Source organism: Solanum stenotomum, chromosome 1, assembly GCF_019186545.1.
Source record: "Solanum stenotomum isolate F172 chromosome 1, ASM1918654v1, whole genome shotgun sequence".
Taxonomy (NCBI): domain Eukaryota; kingdom Viridiplantae; phylum Streptophyta; class Magnoliopsida; order Solanales; family Solanaceae; genus Solanum; species Solanum stenotomum.
In genome coordinates, this window is record NC_064282.1 from 80,194,491 (window position 1) to 80,214,671 (window position 20,181).

General features: G+C 38.6%; 1 pseudogene; it reads right to left on the minus strand.

Moving 5' to 3' along the window:
- LOC125857224 (uncharacterized) overlaps positions 1–14,793 on the minus strand; it is a 23,610-nt pseudogene extending 8,817 nt beyond the window's left edge.
- Between the last annotated feature and the right edge of the window lie 5,388 nt (positions 14,794–20,181).

A 20,181-nucleotide genomic window follows, 5' to 3' on the forward strand; every position in this document is an offset into this window, starting at 1 on the left:
TAGACATATGTCCATAGAACCACAAACATCTACATACGCAGATAGTTTGCAAAACCAAAATGAGAAAAAGACATATAACTATATCACAAGAACCTATATTGAAAATATCCACAAAATCCAAACCTATTTAAATCGCAACCCCAGGTCAACTACAAAAGAACCAAACCAGGATTATTTGACACAAAAGTTACAAGGATATAACAAGTTAATTGCACAACCGAAAACTAACGCTAATTTAGTAAGAACATGTTACAACTACGGATTGTTAAATACCGTATACACATACGACGGAGAAGAAGTTAGTGGAATACCAGAACTACACAAAGCATTCGTCCCATACAAAAGAGTTACAAAAGGAAATTTATTTTATATAAAATTCTATACAGCACCAGCAGAGATATTATACGAGGAAATAAAACCTCCAATACAAGTTATTAAGATAGGATTAACTAAAGATAATATTATACCCGAGGAAATCGGACAACAAGAAGAGATATGCAAAATAAAGATACCGAGTTTTTATGCCAACAAAAGGATAATTGGTATATCAACGATTATACAAGAGCTAGCAAATAACTATTTAAACGGAAACGCTATATGAAGCTACTATGCAAGAGACCAGCCAATGATTTATTCCAATTCAAGGGAACTAAGGAAAGCAAATATGGATGAAGTCCAAAGATGCATTTTATCACTACTTAAACCAGAAGAACGACCTACGACACGAGCACTAAAGAAGGATTTATTTCGACAGAATTATTAACTAGATATTACAAGCTAATTGGTCACAAATACCCTGACCATATATGTTCAAAATGTAACGGAGAAGATAATATAATCTCAGACGTCCAGCTGGAATAAAGAGATAAAGACGGAAGCAGATGATAAGAAGATAAGATGATGAAGATGAGATGCGGACAAAATAAAAAGCTGAGATAAGAGTAAAATTATTTGTCTTGTAAAATAGTCAATAAAGTATGGAGTGAATAGTAGTGTGTCATAATGTTAAGTAGTGAGTCATAATGTGTGTCATAATAAGGATGGGGATGTGTAAGGGATGGTAGGGGGTGTAATTTATTAAGTGGACAAGTGTATAGTGTGTCATACTATATTATTACACACATTATTATACTATATAGGTACATTATTATAAGTAGTGTAGTAAGTAAGAATTCTTCTCTATATAAGAGAGGATATATGTAAATGAAAGGCAGGCAATGCCTAACGTAATAAACATTTTCTTGAAAGCACTATCTCCCCTAAGTTATAAAAATACTTAAAAGTTAATATGGAGAAATTCCAATCAGATATTTCAGATAGCATGGCTAAGCAAGAGGCAAATGTATATTGTTCAAAAAATATGCGGAACTAATTTCATATATTCCTGAATATCATATATATGCTTGAATAAATTTATGTTAGTTATTATATATTAGAATTATTTGAATCATGATTTCTAGTTTATTAGCACACTGGAAACAGGGAGAAAAATTCTATACTATGTCATCCTAATATTGAAACGGGTAGGCGAGGAAGCCGTTTAGGGGTGTAAACAAAGTTGAGGCGCTGATAAGAAGGAAGTATCCGCTAAAGTACGATGCTAGTAGTGACAGGAAAACATGATAAAGATAATCTAGTTCATAATTATCTAATAAGAATTTAATCAATTATGAATATGATAGGAAATAATAATATGAAATAAAAAACCTGCATAATAAAGAACATGACTACATACATGCATGATGAAATAATAAAAAACTACGACACTTAAATATTATATGTACTTAAAAATATAGAAATAATTGAATTAAGAAGAATAATATGGAAAAAAATATTAAATGATTATGAATCAGAAGATATATTAAATCAAGAATGGTATGAAATAGACCTACATGATTTAGACTTCGAAAGAATAAAATGGTATGATTTAGAAATAAATTCAGATTAAAATGAACTACGGATATTTACAATATTGGGTAAATTCAATGGAAGATATAAAACTATTAGAACAATTAATGGAGGAAAATTTATATATGTACCAAAGAACCGAAGATATGTTATATCTAGAATATATCATAAAAAATATTAAATAAATATTCAGATTAAAACAAATATCGGAAGAATATTACAATAAATATTATTGCATATTACTATGAATTTAGCACTAGAAAAAAATAATATTAAAAAGATATCAAGATTAAGACACTTAGTAAAAAGATATTATAATAGAATCTTAAAAATTAAGTTACTCACCTACCACACTACCATCTACCACACTATCACTTTCATGAATTCACTAACTACCAGTTCCGCTTCGAAAAAATGGTATCAGAGCTAGCAAAGGATAATTGGTATATCAACGATTATACAAGAGCTAGCAAATAATTATTTAAACGGAAACGTTATATGGAGCTACTATGCAAGAGAACAGCTAATGATTTATTCCAATTCAAGGAGCTAAGGAAAGCAGATATGGATGAAGTCCAAAGATGGATTTTATCACTACTTAAGCCAGAAGAACGACCTACGACACGAGCACTAAAAGAAGGATTTATTTCGACAGAATTTTAAACCAGATATTGCAAACTAATTGGTCACAAATACCCTAACCATATATGTTCAAAATGTCACGGAGAAGATAGTATAATCCCAGACGTTCAGCTGGAATAAAGAGATAAAGACGGAACTAGATGATAAGAAGATAAGATGGTGAAGATGAGATGCGGATAAAATAAGAAGATGAGATAAGAGTAAAATTATTTGTCTTGTAAAATAGTCAATAAAGTATGGTGTGAATAGTAGTGTGTCATAATGTTAAAAAGTGAGTCATAATGTGTGTCATAATAAGGATGGGTATGTATAAGGGATGGTAGAGGGTGTAATTTATTAAGTGGACAAGTGTATGGTGTGTCATACTATATTATTTGGTACATTATTATACTATATAGGTACATTATTGTAATTAGTGTAGTAAGTAAGAATTCTTCTCTATATAAGGGAGGATATATGTAAATGAAAGTCAGGCAATGCCTAACGTAAGAAACATTTTCTTGAAAGCACTCTCTCCCCTAAGTTATAAAAATACTTAAAAGTTAATATGGAAAAAATCTGAAATTCAATCAGATATTTCAGATAGCATGGCTAACCAAGAAGCAAAGATATATTGTTCAAAAAATATGCGGAACTAATTTCATATATTCCTGAATATCATATATATGCTTGAATAAATTTATGTTAGTTATTATATATTAGAATTATTTGAATCATGATTTCTAGTTTATTAGCACACTGGAAACAGGGAGAAAATTTCTATACTATGTCATCCTAATGTTGAAACCGGTAGGAGAGAAAGTCGTTTAGAAGAGTAAACAAAGTTGAGGCGCTAATAAGAAGGAAATATCCGTTAAAGTAGGATGCTAGTAGTGACAGGAAAACATGATAAAGATAATCTAGTTCATAATTATTTAATATGAATTTAATCAATTATGAATATGATAGGAATGAATAATTTGAAATAAAACACATACATAATAAAGAACATGACTACATACATGCATGATGAAATGATAAAAAACTACGAAACTTTAATATTACATGTACTTAAAAATATAGAAATAATCAAATTAAGAAGAATAATATGGAAAAAAATATTTAATGATTATGAATCAGAATATATATTAAATCAAGAATGGTATGAAATAGACCTATATGATTTAGACTTCGAAAGAATAGAATGATATGATTTAGAAAAAAATTCAGATTAAAATGAACTACGGATATTTATAATATTGGGTAAAATCCATGGAAGATATAAAACTATTAGAACAATTAATGGAGGAAAATTTATATATGTACCAAAGAACCGAAGATATGTTATATCTAGAATATATCATAAATAATATTAAAGAAATATTCAGATTAAAACAAATATCGGAAGAATATTACAATAAATATTATTACATAATACTTTGAATTTAGCACTACCAAAAAATAATATTAAAGAGATTTGAAGATTAAGACACTTAGAAAAAAGATATTATAATAAAATCTTAAAAATAAGTTACTCACCTACCACACTACCATCTACCACACTATCACTTTCATGAATTCACTAACTACCTGTTCCGCTTCGAAAAAATGGTATCAGAACTAGCAAAGGATAATTGGTATATCAACGATTATACAAGAGCTAGCAAATAACTATTTAAACGGAAACGCTATATGGAGTTACTATGCAAGAGACCAGCTAATGATTAATTTCAATTCAAGGGAGCTAAGGAAAGCAGATATGGATGAAGTCCATAGAAGGATTTTATCACTACTTAAGCCAGAAGAACGACCTACGACACGAGCACTAAAAGAAGGATTTATTTTGGCAGAATTATTAACCAGATATTGTAAACTAATTGGTCACAAATACCCTGACCATATATGTTCAAAATGTAACGGAGAAGATAATATAATGTAACACCCCGTATCTGAAAATAGACCAGATTGCAGATTTATGGTGTTGCAGGTAGCACTCACGACACCATCCACGGACCGTAGATGGACTCACGGTCCGTCCTGCAGGTCCGTGGTTCGTGGCAGAAAACTTTCCCAGAACTCAGTCAGAAAATTTGGCTAAGTGTTGACCCACGGCCGGACTTACGGTCCGTAAGTCAGGTCACGGACAGTAGTTCGTGTCTGTGGATCGATGCCCCAAAAGCCCAGCTTCAATCCTGATTGACGGTTGACCAGCATGGACCGTCAATCGATCCACGGTCCGTAGGTCAAACCGTACATTAGGGTCAACAGCCAGTTAGCTGAAAATTCTGATATGTCAACTTCAGATGGTCATAAATTTTAGTACAAAAAGAATTAGGTGCCCCATGACCTATGGTTAGATAGATAATTGAATTATCTTTCCAACGCCACCGAGTTTTCTAAATTCCAACCTCCGAGTAAAAAGTTAAGCTTATTTTAGTGAAGCCCTGTCGGGCAGACTCAATCGACGGACCCAATCTACGGACCGTCAGTCCATTCCGTCAATCACTCCGACAGCAGTTAATTCAGGAGTCTTTTGGTCTTTTCCTATTTCGTTTAACCCCTAAGATACGTCATTTAAACCCTAAATCATGAGATTTTAATTAGTTTAACCCTAGAAACATAACTAGAACTTATCTAAGTCAAATCATTACTCAAACTTAGAAGAATTAGAAGCAAGAGAGGAGAAAAAGGTCAAGAACCCTAGTTCAAGAACGCAACAAGGTTTCTTCAGTTTCAGCCCCGAAATCGAAAGATTTCTCCGTGGAATTTGTCACCAGGTATGTGGGATTTCACTAGTGGGTTCCTTTCGCCCATTAGGTCCCTAGAATTCAGTCAAATTCTTGATTCCATGATTATGAACAGACCTAGGGTTTCTAGAATTTCAACAGATCATCATGAATTAGTTATTTAAATGTTCCAAATCAGATTATCATGTTATTGCTCAGTTTATCGCATGAATTTTAGAACCCTAGCTATGTATTTCTTTAGTTCTTGAATTACACATGCTAGGTCAGATATTGCAGTATTCAGTTTTACATGCCTCAGTTTATGAATGCATCATTATTAGATTAATTGTTGCATTCTCAGTTTGCCTGTTCAGTTTGAGCTATCCAGTATTTACATAAATTTAGTCATAACCAGTTAACTACTTAATTCATTGGGAGTAGCATAATACCGAGTTGGACTTGGGTTTCAGCGTACCTATATAGTCCCAGAATAACGAACCACGTAGGTGTAAGTCCCCTCTGTGGGCAACATCAGTTTAGTGATCAAGCCAGCATGCCTCTATACCTCTGGCAGGGTATATTGGGTCTTCTCGATGGGGCGTATACATCGGACTCCACATTTAGCTCATGTGGTTTTATGTCGGTTATTAGTAGCTCCCACAGTTCAGTCAGACTCTATTGCATTGACCATATTTCAGTACAGTTAGTATTCAGTCTCAGCATGTTATAAATTTGGTCATTGCATTCAGTTAGCTCAGTATTCAGTATTTTCAGTATCTATATCATGTTCAGATTATATCATTGCTCAGTATGCTTTGTTCAGTTATGTGTTATTTCAGCTTTACTCTATCCTGCATGCTCAGTACCTTTCAAGTACTGACGCATACGTGCGCTACATCTTCTCGTGATGTAGGTTCAGGTTCTCAGCATCCAGATCACGCTTAGATCGATTCCCGATCTTCAGTTCAGCAGAATCAGTTGGTGAGTCCTCATTCTTCGGGGACAATAGTCATGAGTTTCTTTTCAGTATTTTAGTCTTTAGTTTCAGTTTTGCTAGACTTAGCTGGGGCCTGTCCCAGCATTTCTAGTCAGTTTAGAGGCTTATTTCAGACATAGTTAGATTCAGCTTAGTATTTTGAGTTTGATATTTCTTTTGTATTAAACTCTCAGATTTGATATATTCAGTTATAGTATATGGGTATTCCCCATCTTTTCAGATTTATTTATGAATTAGCTTCCGCATCAGTTTATTATCTTTAGTATGCTCATGATCATGCCAGCAGGGTTAGCTTGGGATCACTTGTGGTCCTAGGTCCCGTGTCCGCGTCTTGGGGGTAGCTCGGGGCGTGACAAACTTGGTATCAGAGCACTAGGTTTAAGTGTCCTAGGATGTCTGAAAAGCCGCACTAGGTAGAGTCCTTTTCATGGGTGTGTAGTGCGCACCACATCTAATGAGAGGGAGACTACAAAGTGTCTTTAGGAAAAATCTTCACTTTCTTGTTACTCTTATCGTGCGTAAGGTATGATCTAATTCCATTCTAACTCGACGTTCTACGTTTCAGTGATCATGCCTCCTCGTAGAGCTTATGCTAGGAATGCGAATGCCAGGAACGCAAACGCAGCTCCTCCAGTTCCAGATCAGGAAGTCTCAAATGCTGAATTCAGGAATGCCATTCAGATGTTGGCTCAGAGTGTTGCTAACCAGAACAATCAGCGGGTTCATGCTCCTGTGAATGCAAATGGTGGATCAGCAGCAGCAAGGGTCTGTGACTTTGTTAGGATGAATCCTCCAGAGGTCTTAGGATCGCAGATTGGTGAAGATCCCCAGAATTTCTTAGATAAGATCAAGAAGATCTTTGAGGTGATGCAGGTCACTAGGAATGATCGGGTTGAGTTAGTATCTTACCAACTTAAGGATGTAGCTCATATCTGGTATACTCAGTGAAAGGAGAACAGGGGTACAGATGCCGCTCCTATTACTTGGGAATGTTTCAGCGAAACCTTTCTAGACAGGTTTTTCCCCATAGGGTTGAGGGAAGCAAGGGCCCAGGAATTTATGAACTTAAGGCAGGGTAACATGACTGTCCAACAGTATGGGCTCAAGTTTAATCAACTCTCCAGGTATACTCCTCACATGGTTGCTGATTCCAGGGCTCAGATAAATAAGTTTCTCTATGGAGTGTCAGACTTAGTGAAAACAGAGTGCAGGAATGCTATGTTGTTGGGAGACATGAACATCTCTAGGCTCATGACTCATGCTCAGCAAGTTGAGGGTGATAAGCTTAGGGAACAAGCTAAGGAGACTAAGAAAGCAAGGACATGTAACTACGAGTATTCCCAACAGAAATCGGGTGGTGGAAATCGCTCGCATTTTCAGCAGAAGTCTTCGACTCCAGCCCTTTCATCAGCTAGTGTTCCATCCCCCAGGTTTCGTAATGATCAAAGAGGTAGGGCGTCAGGCTCTAAGTCTCAAGGTAGTGTTTTAGGCACCAAAACCTACCCAACTTGCCCAAAATGTAGTAGGAACCATCTGGGCGAGTGCCTTGCAGGTAAGGAAGGATGCTTTGGGTGTGGCCAGTCTGGTCATAGATTGAAGGATTGTCCTTCAAGACAAGGTCAAGGAAGAAATAATGGTAGAGCTCAGTCTACAACTTCAGCAGCACCAGCAGGTCGCCCGACTCAGCAGGGTAACTCTTCTGGTACTGGTGGCGGACAGCGCTAAAACAGGCTTTATGCTCTCCAGGCTCGTCAAGATTAGGAAGATTCTCCTGATGTAGTCACTGGTACGTTACGAGTCTTTGATCTTGATGTTTATGCATTGTTAGATCCAGGGGCTACTTTGTCTTTTGTAACTCCTTACATAGCAGTCCAATTCAGTGTTAGTCCAGAAACTCTTTCAGAACCTTTCTCAGTCTCTACTCCAGTCGGTGACCCAGTTATAGCTAGACGGGTATACAGAAATTGCCCTGTCACAGTCTCTCAGAAAGTCACCTCAGCAGATCTTGTAGAGTTAGAAATGGTAGACTTCGATGTCATTCTAGGTATGGATTGGTTACATTCAGGTTATGCCTTAGTTGATTGTAGAACTAGGATTGTTCGTTTTCAGTTTCTAGACGAACCAATCCTAGAATGGAAGGGTAGTAGCTTAGCACCTATGGGTCGATTCATTTCTTACCTTAAGGCCAGAAAGATGATCTCTAAGGGTTATCTCTATCATCTAGTTCGGGTTAAGGATTCTAGTTCCGAAACCCTAACTCTTGAGTTAGTTCCAGTGGTTAATGAGTTTCCAGAAGTGTTCCCAGAAGATCTTCCTGGAGTTCCTCCCGAAAGGGAAATAGACTTTGGAATTGATCTCCTTCCAGATACCCAGCCTATCTCTATCCCTCCTTACAGAATGGCTCCAACTGAGCTTAAGGAACTGAAAGAGCAGTTGAAAGACCTTCTAGATAAGGGCTTCATCAGACCTAGTATTTTGTCATGGGGTGCACCAGTGTTGTTCGTAAAGAAGAAAGATAGTTCTCTCAGAATGTGTATTGACTATCGGCAGTTGAACAAAGCCACAATCAAGAATAAGTATCATATCCCCAGAATTGATGACTTGTTTGACCAACTTTAGGGTGCTAGTCATTTCTCAAAGATAGACCTCAGATCGGGTTATCATCAGCTTAAAGTCAGAGATAGTGACATTCCGAAGACAGCCTTCAGAACTCGGTATGGTCATTATGAATTTGTAGTCATGTCATTTGGACTAACCTATGCTCCTGCAACTTTCATGGATTTGATGAACAGAGTGTTCAAGCAGTACTTGGACTTGTTCGTTATCGTCTTTATTGATGATATCCTCATTTACTCTAGGAATGAGGAAGAACATGCAAGTCATTTGAGAGTTGTTCTCCAAACTCTCAAAGATCGCCAGTTATATGCAAAAGTTAACAAGTGTGAGTTTTGGTTGCAATCAGTTGCTTTCCTTGGGCATGTTGTGTCTAGTGAAGGAATTCGAGTAGATTCCCAGAAGATAGAAGCAGTGAAACAATGGCCCAGACCTACCTCTGCTACAGATATCAGAAGTTTCTTGGGTCTAGCAGGTTATTATAGAAGGTTTGTGGAAGGATTTTCATCCATAGCCTCTCAATTGACTAAGTTAACTCAGAAAAAGGTTAAGCTCCAATGGTCAGATGATTGTGAGAAAAGCTTTGCAGAACTGAAAACTAGGTTGACTACAGCTCCTGTCTTGACTCTACCAGAGGGTTCAGATGGTTATGTGATCTATTGTGATGCATCCAGGGTCGGCCTAGGTTGTGTGTTGATGCAACGAGGTAAGGTTATAGATTATGCTTCCAGACAACTTAAGGTACATGAGAAGAATTATCCAACTCATGACCTCGAGCTTGCAGCAGTGGTGTTTGCACTCAAGATTTGGAGACACTACTTGTATGGTGTTCATGTAGATGTGTTCACAGACCATAAGAGCCTTCAGTATGTATTCACCCAGAAAGAGTTGAATCTTCGCCAGAGAAGGTGGCTTGAGTTTCTCAAAGATTATGATATGAGTGTGCATTACTATCCAGGTAAGGCGAATGTAGTAGCAGATGCTCTTAGAATATTATCCATGGGTAGTGTAGCACATGTTGAGGAAGAAAAGAGAGAGCTAGCAAAGGATGTTCACAGACTTGCTCGCCTAGGAGTTCGTCTTATGAGCATATCAGATGGTGGTGTAACGGTTCAGAATGGGGCAAAATCTTCTTTGGTAGTAGAGGTTAAGGAAATGCAAGATAGTGATCCAATCTTGCTTGAACTTAAGGGTGCAGTCCACAATCAGAGAGTGGAGGTTTTCTCCCAAGGGGGAGATGGTATACTTCGCTATCAAGGTAGATTGTGTGTTCTTGATGTGGGTGAATTGAGACAACATATTCTCGCAGAAGCCCACAATTCCAGATATTCTATTCGTCCAGGCGCCACTAAGATGTACCGTGATATGCGGGAAGTTTATTGGTGGAATGGTATGAAAAGAGATATAGCAGACTTTGTGGCTAAGTGCCCCAATTGCCAGCAAGTCAAGGTAGAACATCAGAAACCAGGAGATATGACTCAAGAGATTGACATTCCTACTTGGAAGTGGGAAGTGATCAACATGGACTTCATCACAGGTTTACCTCGTACTCGCAGACAACATGACTCCATTTGGGTGATTGTTGATAGGGTTACTAAGTCTTCTCACTTTTTGGCAGTCAAGACTATAGATTCGACGGAGGATTACGCCAAGCTTTACATTAATGAGATTGTGAGGTTGCATGGAGTTCCTTTGTCTATCATCTCAGATAGAGGTCCTCAGTTTACATCTCATTTCTGGAAGTCATTTCAGAAAGGTCTTGGTACTCAGGTTAATCTTAGCACAGCATTTCATCCACAGACGGATGGTCAGGCAGAGCGTACCATTCAGACCTTAGAGGACATGTTGAGAGCTTGTGTGATCGACTTCAAGGGTAGTTGGGATGATCACCTTCCTCTAATAGAGTTCGCCTACAACAATAGCTACCATTCCAGCATTCAGATGGCCCCTTATGAGGCATTGTATGGGCGTAGATGTAGATCTCCAGTTGGTTGGTTTGAAGTAGGTGAAGCAGCCTTGATAGGACCAGATTCGGTTCTTGATGCTATGGAGAAAGTGCAACTCATTAGAGATAGACTTAAGACTGCTCAGAGTCGCCAGAAGTCTTATGCAGATGTGAGAAGAAGGGAACTAGAGTTCCAAGTTGATGATTGGGTTTTCCTGAAAGTGTCACCCATGAAGGGGGTGATGAGATTTGGCAAGAAAGGTAAGCTCAATCCCAGATATGTAGGCCCTTACCGGATCTTGAAAAGGATTGGTAAAGTGGCTTATGAGTTAGAGTTGCCAGCAGACTTAGAAGCAGTACATCCAGTCTTTCACATTTCTCTTTTGAAGAAGTGTGTGGGTGATCCAGCATCCATAGTACAATAGAGAGTGTGGCCATGAAAGATAGCCTTCCATATGAGGATGTACCTGTTGAGATTCTCGATTGTCAGGTTAGAAGGTTGAGAAATAAAGAAGTCGCTTCAGTCAAGGTTTTGTGGAGGAGTCAATCCGTAGAGGGAGTTACTTGGGAAGCAGAAGCAGCCATGAAGTCCAAGTATTCTCATCTCTTTCCTTCCGATTCCATTCCAACTTGAGGTAATAGTTCCTCTTCAGTTTTTCAGTCATTCATGCGAAAATTCAGTCTTAGAATCATGTTTCTTCAGTTTGTACTTGCATTTTCAGCATATTTGCATGTTCTTGGAACTCAATTCAGTTAGAAATTTAGTTCTCAGTGTTTAGTGGTAGGGATTGCAGCCCTCTCCCTCTATTTAAGCTAGATTAGTCTTCATTCAAGGACGAATGGTCCCAAGAGGGAGATAATGTAACACCCCGTATCCAAAAATAGAGATTTTAGATTTCTGGTGTTACAGGTGGCACTCACGGACACCATCCACGGTCCGTAGATGGACTCACGGTCCGTCCTGCAGGTCCGTGGTTTGTGATAGAAAACTTCCCCAGAACTCAGTTAGAAAATTTGGCTAAGTCCCGACTCACGGACAGACCCACGGTCCGTAGATCAGACCACGGTCCGTGGTCTGTGTCCGTGGATCGAGACTTCCCTTACCCAGCCTCTGACACAAACTACGGTCGACCAGCATAGACCGTCAATCGATCCACGTTCCGTAGGCCTGACCGTAGGTGAGGATTAACAACCAGTTAGCTGAAAATTGTTGATGGATCAACTTCAGATGGTCATATATTTTAGCAAAAAATGAATTAGGGGTCCCATCACCTATAATATGATAGATAATTGAATTATCTTTCCAACGCCACCGAGTTTTCTAAATTCCGACCTCCGAGTAAAAAGTTATGCTCGTTTTAGTGAAGCCCTGTCGAGCAGACTCGACCTACGGATCCAATCGACGGACCGTCGATTGAATGACGACCCGTCAGTCACTCCGACAGCAGCTAATTCAGGGGTCTTTTAGTCTTTTCCTATTTCTTTTAACCCCTAAGATACGTCGTTTTGACCCTAAATCATGAGGTTTTAGTCAGTTTAAACCTAGAAACATAATTAGAACTTACCTTAGTCAAAATTATTAATCAAAACTTAGAAAATTAGAATCAAGAAGGAGAAAAAGGTCAAGCACCCTAGTTCAAGAACGCAACAAGGTTCCTTTAGTTCCAGCCCCGAAATTGAAAGATTTCTCCGTGGAATTCATCACCAGGTATGTGGGATTTCACTAGTGGGTTCCTTTTGCCCATTAGGTCCCTAGAATTCAGTCAGATTCTTGATTCCATGATTATGAACAGACCTAGGGTTTCTAGAATTTGAACAGATCATTATGAATTAGTTATTTGAATATTCCAAATCAGATTATCATGTTATTGCTCAGTTTATCGCATGAATTTCAGTTCAGTATTCAGTTATACATGCCTCAGTTTATGAATACATCATTATCAGATTAATTGTTGCATTCTCAGTTTGCATGTTCAGTTCGAGCTATCCAGTAGTTACAGAAATTCAGTCATAACCAGTTAACCACTTAATTCATTGGGAGTAGAATAATACCGAGTTGGACTAGGGTTTAACGTACCCTTATAGTCCCAGAACTACGAGCCACGTAGGTGTAAGTCCCCTCTGTGGGCAACATCAGCTTAGTGATCACGCCAGTATGCCTCTACACCTCTGGCAGGGTATATTGGGTCCTCTCGATGGGGCGTATACATCGGACTCCACATTTAGCTCATGTGATTTTGTGTCGGTTATTAGTAGCTCCCACAGTTCAGTCAGACTCTTTTGCATTGACCATATTTCAGTACAGTCAATATTCAGTTTCAACATGTTATAAATTTGGTCATTGCATTAGTTAGTTGAGTATTCAGTATTTCAGTATCTATATCATGTTAAGATGATTTCATTGCTTTATTGGTTTATTCAGTTATATGTTATTTCAGCTTTACTCTATCCTGCATGCTCAGTACCTCTCATGTACTGACGCATACGTGCGCTACATCTTCTCGTGATGTAGGTTCAGGTTCTCAGCATCCAGATCACGCTTAGACCGATTCCCGATCTTCAGTTCAGCAGCATCAGTGGTGAGTCCTCATTCTTCGAGGACTAGTGACATGTTTATCCTTACTGCTTTTAGTCTTTAGTTTCAGTTTTGCTAGATCTAGTTGGGGCATATCCCAACATTTCTAGTCAGTTTAGAGGCTTAATTCAGACACAGTTAGATTCAACTCAGTATTTTGAGTTTGATATTTTTTTTGTATTAAACTCTCAGATTTGATATATCTCAATTATAGTATATGGGTATTCCCTATCTTTTTCATTTTATTTATGATTTAGCTTCCGCATCAGTTTATTATCTTTAGTATGCTCATGATCATGCCAGCAGGGTTAGCTTGGGATCACTTGTGATCCTAGGTCCCGTGTCCGCATCTCGGGGGTAGCTCGGGGCGTGACACCTCTGTAGTAACATGAACTTGATGTTCAACCTCATTAACAGATACACCAACCTTATCTGCAGATACACCAACCTCATCAGCAAGATCTTTCTGTATTGGTGAAGATGGTTGTTTATCAAACTGAAATGTGCTTGATTGAGGATCAACATTGCCTTTTTGTTCGGAAACTTCAACCGTGCACGCCATAGGTTTACCGGCAACATCCTTCATTAATGAAATTAATAACATAACAACCTATGAAACTTAATCCACAAAAAAAGAAATATTTATATATATATATAGCCTAGTACCTTTAGAGGCAGGTTGTCTTCCCTGTGTCGAGATTCCATCAACTGGGAGTGGTTTTTCTTTATTAAACTTTCAAGGTTCTCAAATTTCTTGTCAACCTATCAAAAAATTTAAAAAAGACAACTACATATAGAGTCAATATACAGAAAAAATAATAAAATCAAAATCTTTACTTACGTAATCCATCAAAAATTCTTTCACTTCTGCAATATCTAGAATTACAGAGTTGACTTTTTGAGCATCTGAAGAAATATTATTAGAAGCCGGGGTCGGTGATTCATCTGGAATAGAAAATGGCTGGTTTAATGACACATTGCACTAATCTGGCTGACTAGGTTCTGACACCTTTGTTTTAGGTTTATCAACTTTCCTTCTTCTTTTTTGGTGGTGGTGGAGATGATGGATCAGACACTTTTGATGATCTCCTTACCAACTGCTCGGGATTTCCTGTGGATAAATCCTCAAATCCAAAAATGTCTTTCGATTGTACTACCTTTGGATTGACAGATGTCGTGGGATGTGAAAAAGTAGGAGCATGTTTATCTTCAGGTAAATCAATAGCTGCAAGTTCCTTCGGTGTTGGAACAATATTTGAACACCCATTCTGAAATAACAAAATATTTAAATATTAAGACACAAAATTATGTATACCAACATAGAAAAAAATAATTGTAACACCCGGTATCCGAAACAGACCAAAAATGCAGATCTTGAGAAGTTGCAAGTGCAACCCACGGTAGCCATCCACGGACCGTAGATTAGACCACTGCCTGTGCTGGTGGTTTGTGGTTCACCACTGTAAGCCCTCCCCAGACCCAGCTAAGAAAATTGGCTAAGTCTCGACCCACGGTCCGTACGTCAGACCACGATCCTTGGTCTGTGTCCATGGATCGAGTCCCCTTTCACCCAGCCTCTGACGCAAACGAAGATCGACCAGCACGGACCGTCGTTCGATCCACGGTCCGTAGGTCTGACCGTAGGCGAGGGTCAGTAGCCAGTTAGAGGAAAATTGTTGATTGGGTCAACTTCAAATGGTCATAACTCTTAGCACAGAAGGAATTATGTGTCCCATGACCTATGATATGATAGATAATTGAATCCTCTTTCCAACACCACCAAGTTTGCTAAAATCCGACCTCTGAGTAAAAAGTTATTCTCGTTTTAGTGAAGCCATGTTGGGCAGACGTGACCTACAACCCCAATCTGCAGACCGTAGATTGACCTACGGCCCGTAGGTCCCGTCTATCGATCACTCTGACAACAGTTAAGTCAGGGGTCTATTGGTTTTTTCCTATTTCGTTGGACTCCTAAGCTACGTCGTTTAGACCCTAAATTATGAGGTTTTTGTCAGTTTAAGCCTAGAAACATAACTAGAACTTACCTAAGTCAAATAATTAATCAAAACTTAGAAAAATTAGAGCGTAAGAGGAGAAGGGAAGTCAAGAACCCTAGTTCAAGAACGCAACAAGGTTCCACCAATTCCAACCCCGAAATCTAAAGATTTCTCCGTGGAATTCATCACCAGGTATGTGAGATTTCACTAGTGGGTTCCTTTCACCCATTAGGTCCCTAGTTTTTAGTCACTTTCTTGATTCCCTTATTATGACTAGACCTAGGGTTTCTTGAATGTTAGAATTGTTGGGTTCTTAGCTGTCAGAATGATCCAAATCAGATTAGTATGTTACTATTTAGTTTGTTGCATAAATTCCAGAACCCTAGCTATGTATTTCTTTAGTTCTTGAATTACACATGCTAGGTCAGATATTTAAGTTATTCAGTTATACATGCCTCAGTTATTAATGCATCAATATCAGTTTAATTGTTGCATTCTCAGTTTGCATGTTCAGTTTGAGCTATCTAGTAACTTACAGAAATTCAGTCATAATGCGTTCATTACTTAATCCATTAGGAGTAGCATAATATCAAGTTGGACTAGGGTTCAACGTACCCATATAGTCCTAGAACTACGAGCCACGTAGGTAAAAGTCCCCTCAGTGGGCAATATAAGTTAGTGATCACGCTAGTCATGCCTCTATACCTTTGGCTGGGTATTTTGGGTCCTCTCAATGGGGCGTATACATCGGACTCCACATTTAGCTTATGTGGTTTTATTGTTGGTTATTAGTAGCTCCTACAATTCACTCAGATTCTATTGCATTGACCTCGTTTACAGTACAATCAGTATTCAGTTTTAGCATGTTATAAATTTGTTCATTGCATTCAGTTAACTCAATATTCAACATCTATATCATGTTCAGATTATTTCATTGCTTTATTGCTTTGTTCAGTTATATGTTATTTCAGCTTTACTCTATGCTGCATGCTCAGTACCTTTCAAGTACTGACGCATACGTGCGCTGCATCTTCTCGTGATGTAGGTTCAGGTTCTCAGCATCCAGATCACGCTTAGATCGGTTCCCGATCTTCAGTTCATCATCATTAATGGTGAGTCCTCATTCTTCGAGGACAATAGTCATGAGTTCCTTTTCAGTATTTCTAGTCCTTTAGTTTCAGTTTTCCTAGATCTAGTTGGGGAATGTCCCAACATTTCTCGTCAGTTTAGAGGCTTATTTCAGATATAGTCAGATTCAACTTAGTATTGAGTTAATATCTTCTTTGTATTAAACTCATCAGTTTTCATTTATCTCAGTTATAGTGTATGGGTATTCCCCATCTTTTCATTTTATTTATGATTTAGCTTTCGCATCAGTTTATTATCTTTAGTAGCTCGTGATCATGCCAGCAGGGTTAGCTTGGGATCACTTGTGGTCCTAGGTCTAGTGTCTGCGTCCAGTGGGTAGCCTCAGGGCGTGACAAGCTTGGTATCTGAGCATTAGGTTTAAGAGTCCTAGGATGTCTGAAAAGACATACTAAGTAGAGTCCTTTTTATGGGTTTGAAGTGCACCACATCTAATGAGAAGGAGGCTATGAAGTGTTTTAGGAAAAAATCAATTTCTTGATATTCTTATCGTGCATTGGTATGATCCTCTTTCTAATCTATCGTTATGCGCTTAAGATCATGCCTCCTCGTAGAGCTTACACAAGGAATGCTAATGTACGCAATCCTAACGCAGTTCCTTTAGTCCCAGATCAGGAAGTTACTAATGCAGAATTCAGGAATGCCAATTCAACTTTTGGCTTAGCTATGACAAATAAGAACAATTATCATGTTCCAGTTCCTACTAATAGAAATGGTGGATCAACGACAGCTAGAGTTTGAGATTTTGATAGGATAAATTCGCTTGAGTTTTTAGGGTTGCAAGTTGGTGAGGACCCACAAAACTTCATTGACGAGGTTAAGAAAATCTTTGGAGTGATGCAAGTGACTGGTAATGGTAGGGTTGAGTTGGCATCCTACCAGCTTAAGGATGTGGCTCACATATGGTACACTTGGTGGAAAGATCCAGGGGCAACTCTTACCTTTGTAACTCTCATTATAGTAGTAATCTTAGGTGTAAGTCTAGAAACTCTCTCAGAACCCTTCTCACTCTCTACTCCAGTCGGTGACCCAGTAATAGCGAGACGGGTATACAAAAATTATCCTGTCACAGTCTCCCTGAAAGTCACCTCAGCAGATCTTGTAGAGTTAGAAATGGTAGACTTCGATGTCATTCTAGCTATGAATTGAATTGGTTACATTCCTGTTATGCCTCAGTCAATTGTAGAAATAGGGTTGTTCGTTTTCAGTTTCCACATGAACCACTCTTAAAATGGAAGGGTAGTAGCTTAGCGCCTATGGGTTAGTTCATTTCTTACCTTAAGGATAGAAAGATGATCTCTAAGGGTTATCTCTATCATCTAGTTCGGGTTAAGCATTCTAGCTCTGAATCCCTAACTCTTGAGTCAGTCCCTGTAGTCAATGAGTTTCCAGAAGTGTTTCCAGATGATCTTCCCGGAGTTCCTCCCGAAAGGGAAATTGACTTTGGAATTGATCTCCTTCCAGATACCCAGCCTATCTATATTTCTTATTACAGAATGGCTCCAGTTGAGCTTAAGGAATTGAAGGAGTAGTTGAAAGACCTTCTAGATAAGGGCTTCATCAGACCTAGTATTTCGCCATGGGGTGCACCAGTGTTGTTCGTAAAAAAGAAAGATGGTTCTCTCATAATGTGCATTGACTATAGGCAGTTGAACATAGTCACAATCAAGAATAAGTATCCCATCCCCATGATTGATGACTTGTTCCACCACTTCAAGGTTCTAGTAATTTCTCAAAGATAGACCTCAGATCAGGTTATCATTAGCTTAGAGTCAGAGATAGAGACATTCCGAAGACAGCCTTTAGAACTCGGTATGGTCATTACGAATTTGTAGTTATGTCATTTGGACTAACTAATGCTCCTGCAACTTTTATGGATTTGATGAACAGAGTGTTCAAGCAGTACGTTGACTTTTTTGTTATCGTCTTTATTGATGATATCCTCATTTACTCTAGGAATGAGGAAGAACATGCATGTCATTTGAGAGTTGTTCCGCAAACTCTCAAAGATCGCTAGTTATTTGCAAAATTTAACAATTGCGAGTTTTGGTTATAATCAGTTGATTTCCTTGGGCATATTGTGCCTAGTGAAGGAATTCGAGTAGATTCCTAGAAGATAGAAGCAGTGAAACAATGGGCCAGACCTACCTCTGATACAGATATCAGAAGTTTCTTGGGTCTAGCGGGCTATTATAGACCGTTCGTGGAAGGATTTTCAGCCGTAGCCTCACCATTGACTTGGTTGACTCAGAAGATGGTCAAGTTTTGATGGTCAGATGAATGTGAGAAAAGCTTCACCGAATTGAAAACTAAGTTGACTGCAGCTCATGTCTTGACTCTACCAGAGGGTTCAGATGGTTATGTGATCTATTGTGATGCATCCAGAGTCGGCCTAGGTTGTGTGTTGATGCAGCAAGATAATGTTATTGCTTATGCTTCTAGACATCTTAAGGTATACGAGAAGAATTATCTGACTCATGACCTTGAACTTGCAGAAGTGGTGTTTGCACTCAAGATTTGGAGACTCTACTTGTATGGTGTTCATGTTGATCTGTTCACTGACCATAAGAGCCTCCAGTATGTATTCACCCAGAAAGAGTTGAATCTTCGCCAGAGAAGGTGGCTTGAGTTCCTCAAAGATTATGATATGAGTGTGCATTACCATCCAGGTAAGGCAAATGTAGTAGCTGATGCTCTTAGCAGATTATCCATGGGTAGTGTACCACATGTTGAGGAAGAAAGAAGAGAGCTAGCAAAGGATGTTCACAGACTTGCTCGCCTAGGAATTCATCTTATGAGAATATCAGATGATGGTGTAACAGTTCAAAATAGGGCATAATCTTCTTTGGTAGTGGAAGTTAAGGAAAAGCAAGACATCGATCCGATATTACTTGAACTCAAGGGTGCAGTCCACCAACAAAGAGTTGAGGTTTTCTCCCAATGGGGAGATGGTGTGCTTCGCTATCAGGGTTGATTATGTGTTCCTAGTGTGGGCAAGTTGAGACAACATATTCTTGCAGAAGCCCATAAGTCCAGATATTCTATTCATCCAGGTGCCACTAAGATGTACTGCGATCTGCAGGAAGTCTATTGGTGGAATGATATGAAAAAAGATATAGTAGATTTTGTGGCTAAGTGCCCCAATAGCCAGCAAGTCAAGGTAGAACATCAGAAACCAAGAGGTATGACTCAAGAGATTGACATTCCTATTTGGAAGTGGGAAGTGATCAACATGGACTTCATCACAGGTTTACCTCGTACAAGCAGACATCATGACTCCATTTGGGTGATTGTTGATAGGGTTACTAAGTCTTCTCGCTTTTTGGCGGTCAAGACTACAAATTCGGTGGAGGATTACGCCAAGCTTTACATTAATGAGATTGTGAGGTTGCTTTGTCTATCATCTCATATAGAGGTCCTCAATTTACCTCTTATTTCTGGAAGTCATTTCAGAAAGGTCTTGGTACTCATGTTAACCTTAGCACAACATTTCATCCACAGACGGATGGTCAGGCAGGGTGTACCAATCAGACCTTAGAGGACATGTTGAGAGCTTGTGTGATCGACTTCAAGGGTAGTTCGGATGAACACCTTCCTCTTATTGAGTTCGCCTACAACAATAGTTACCATTCTAGTATTCAGATGGCCCTTTA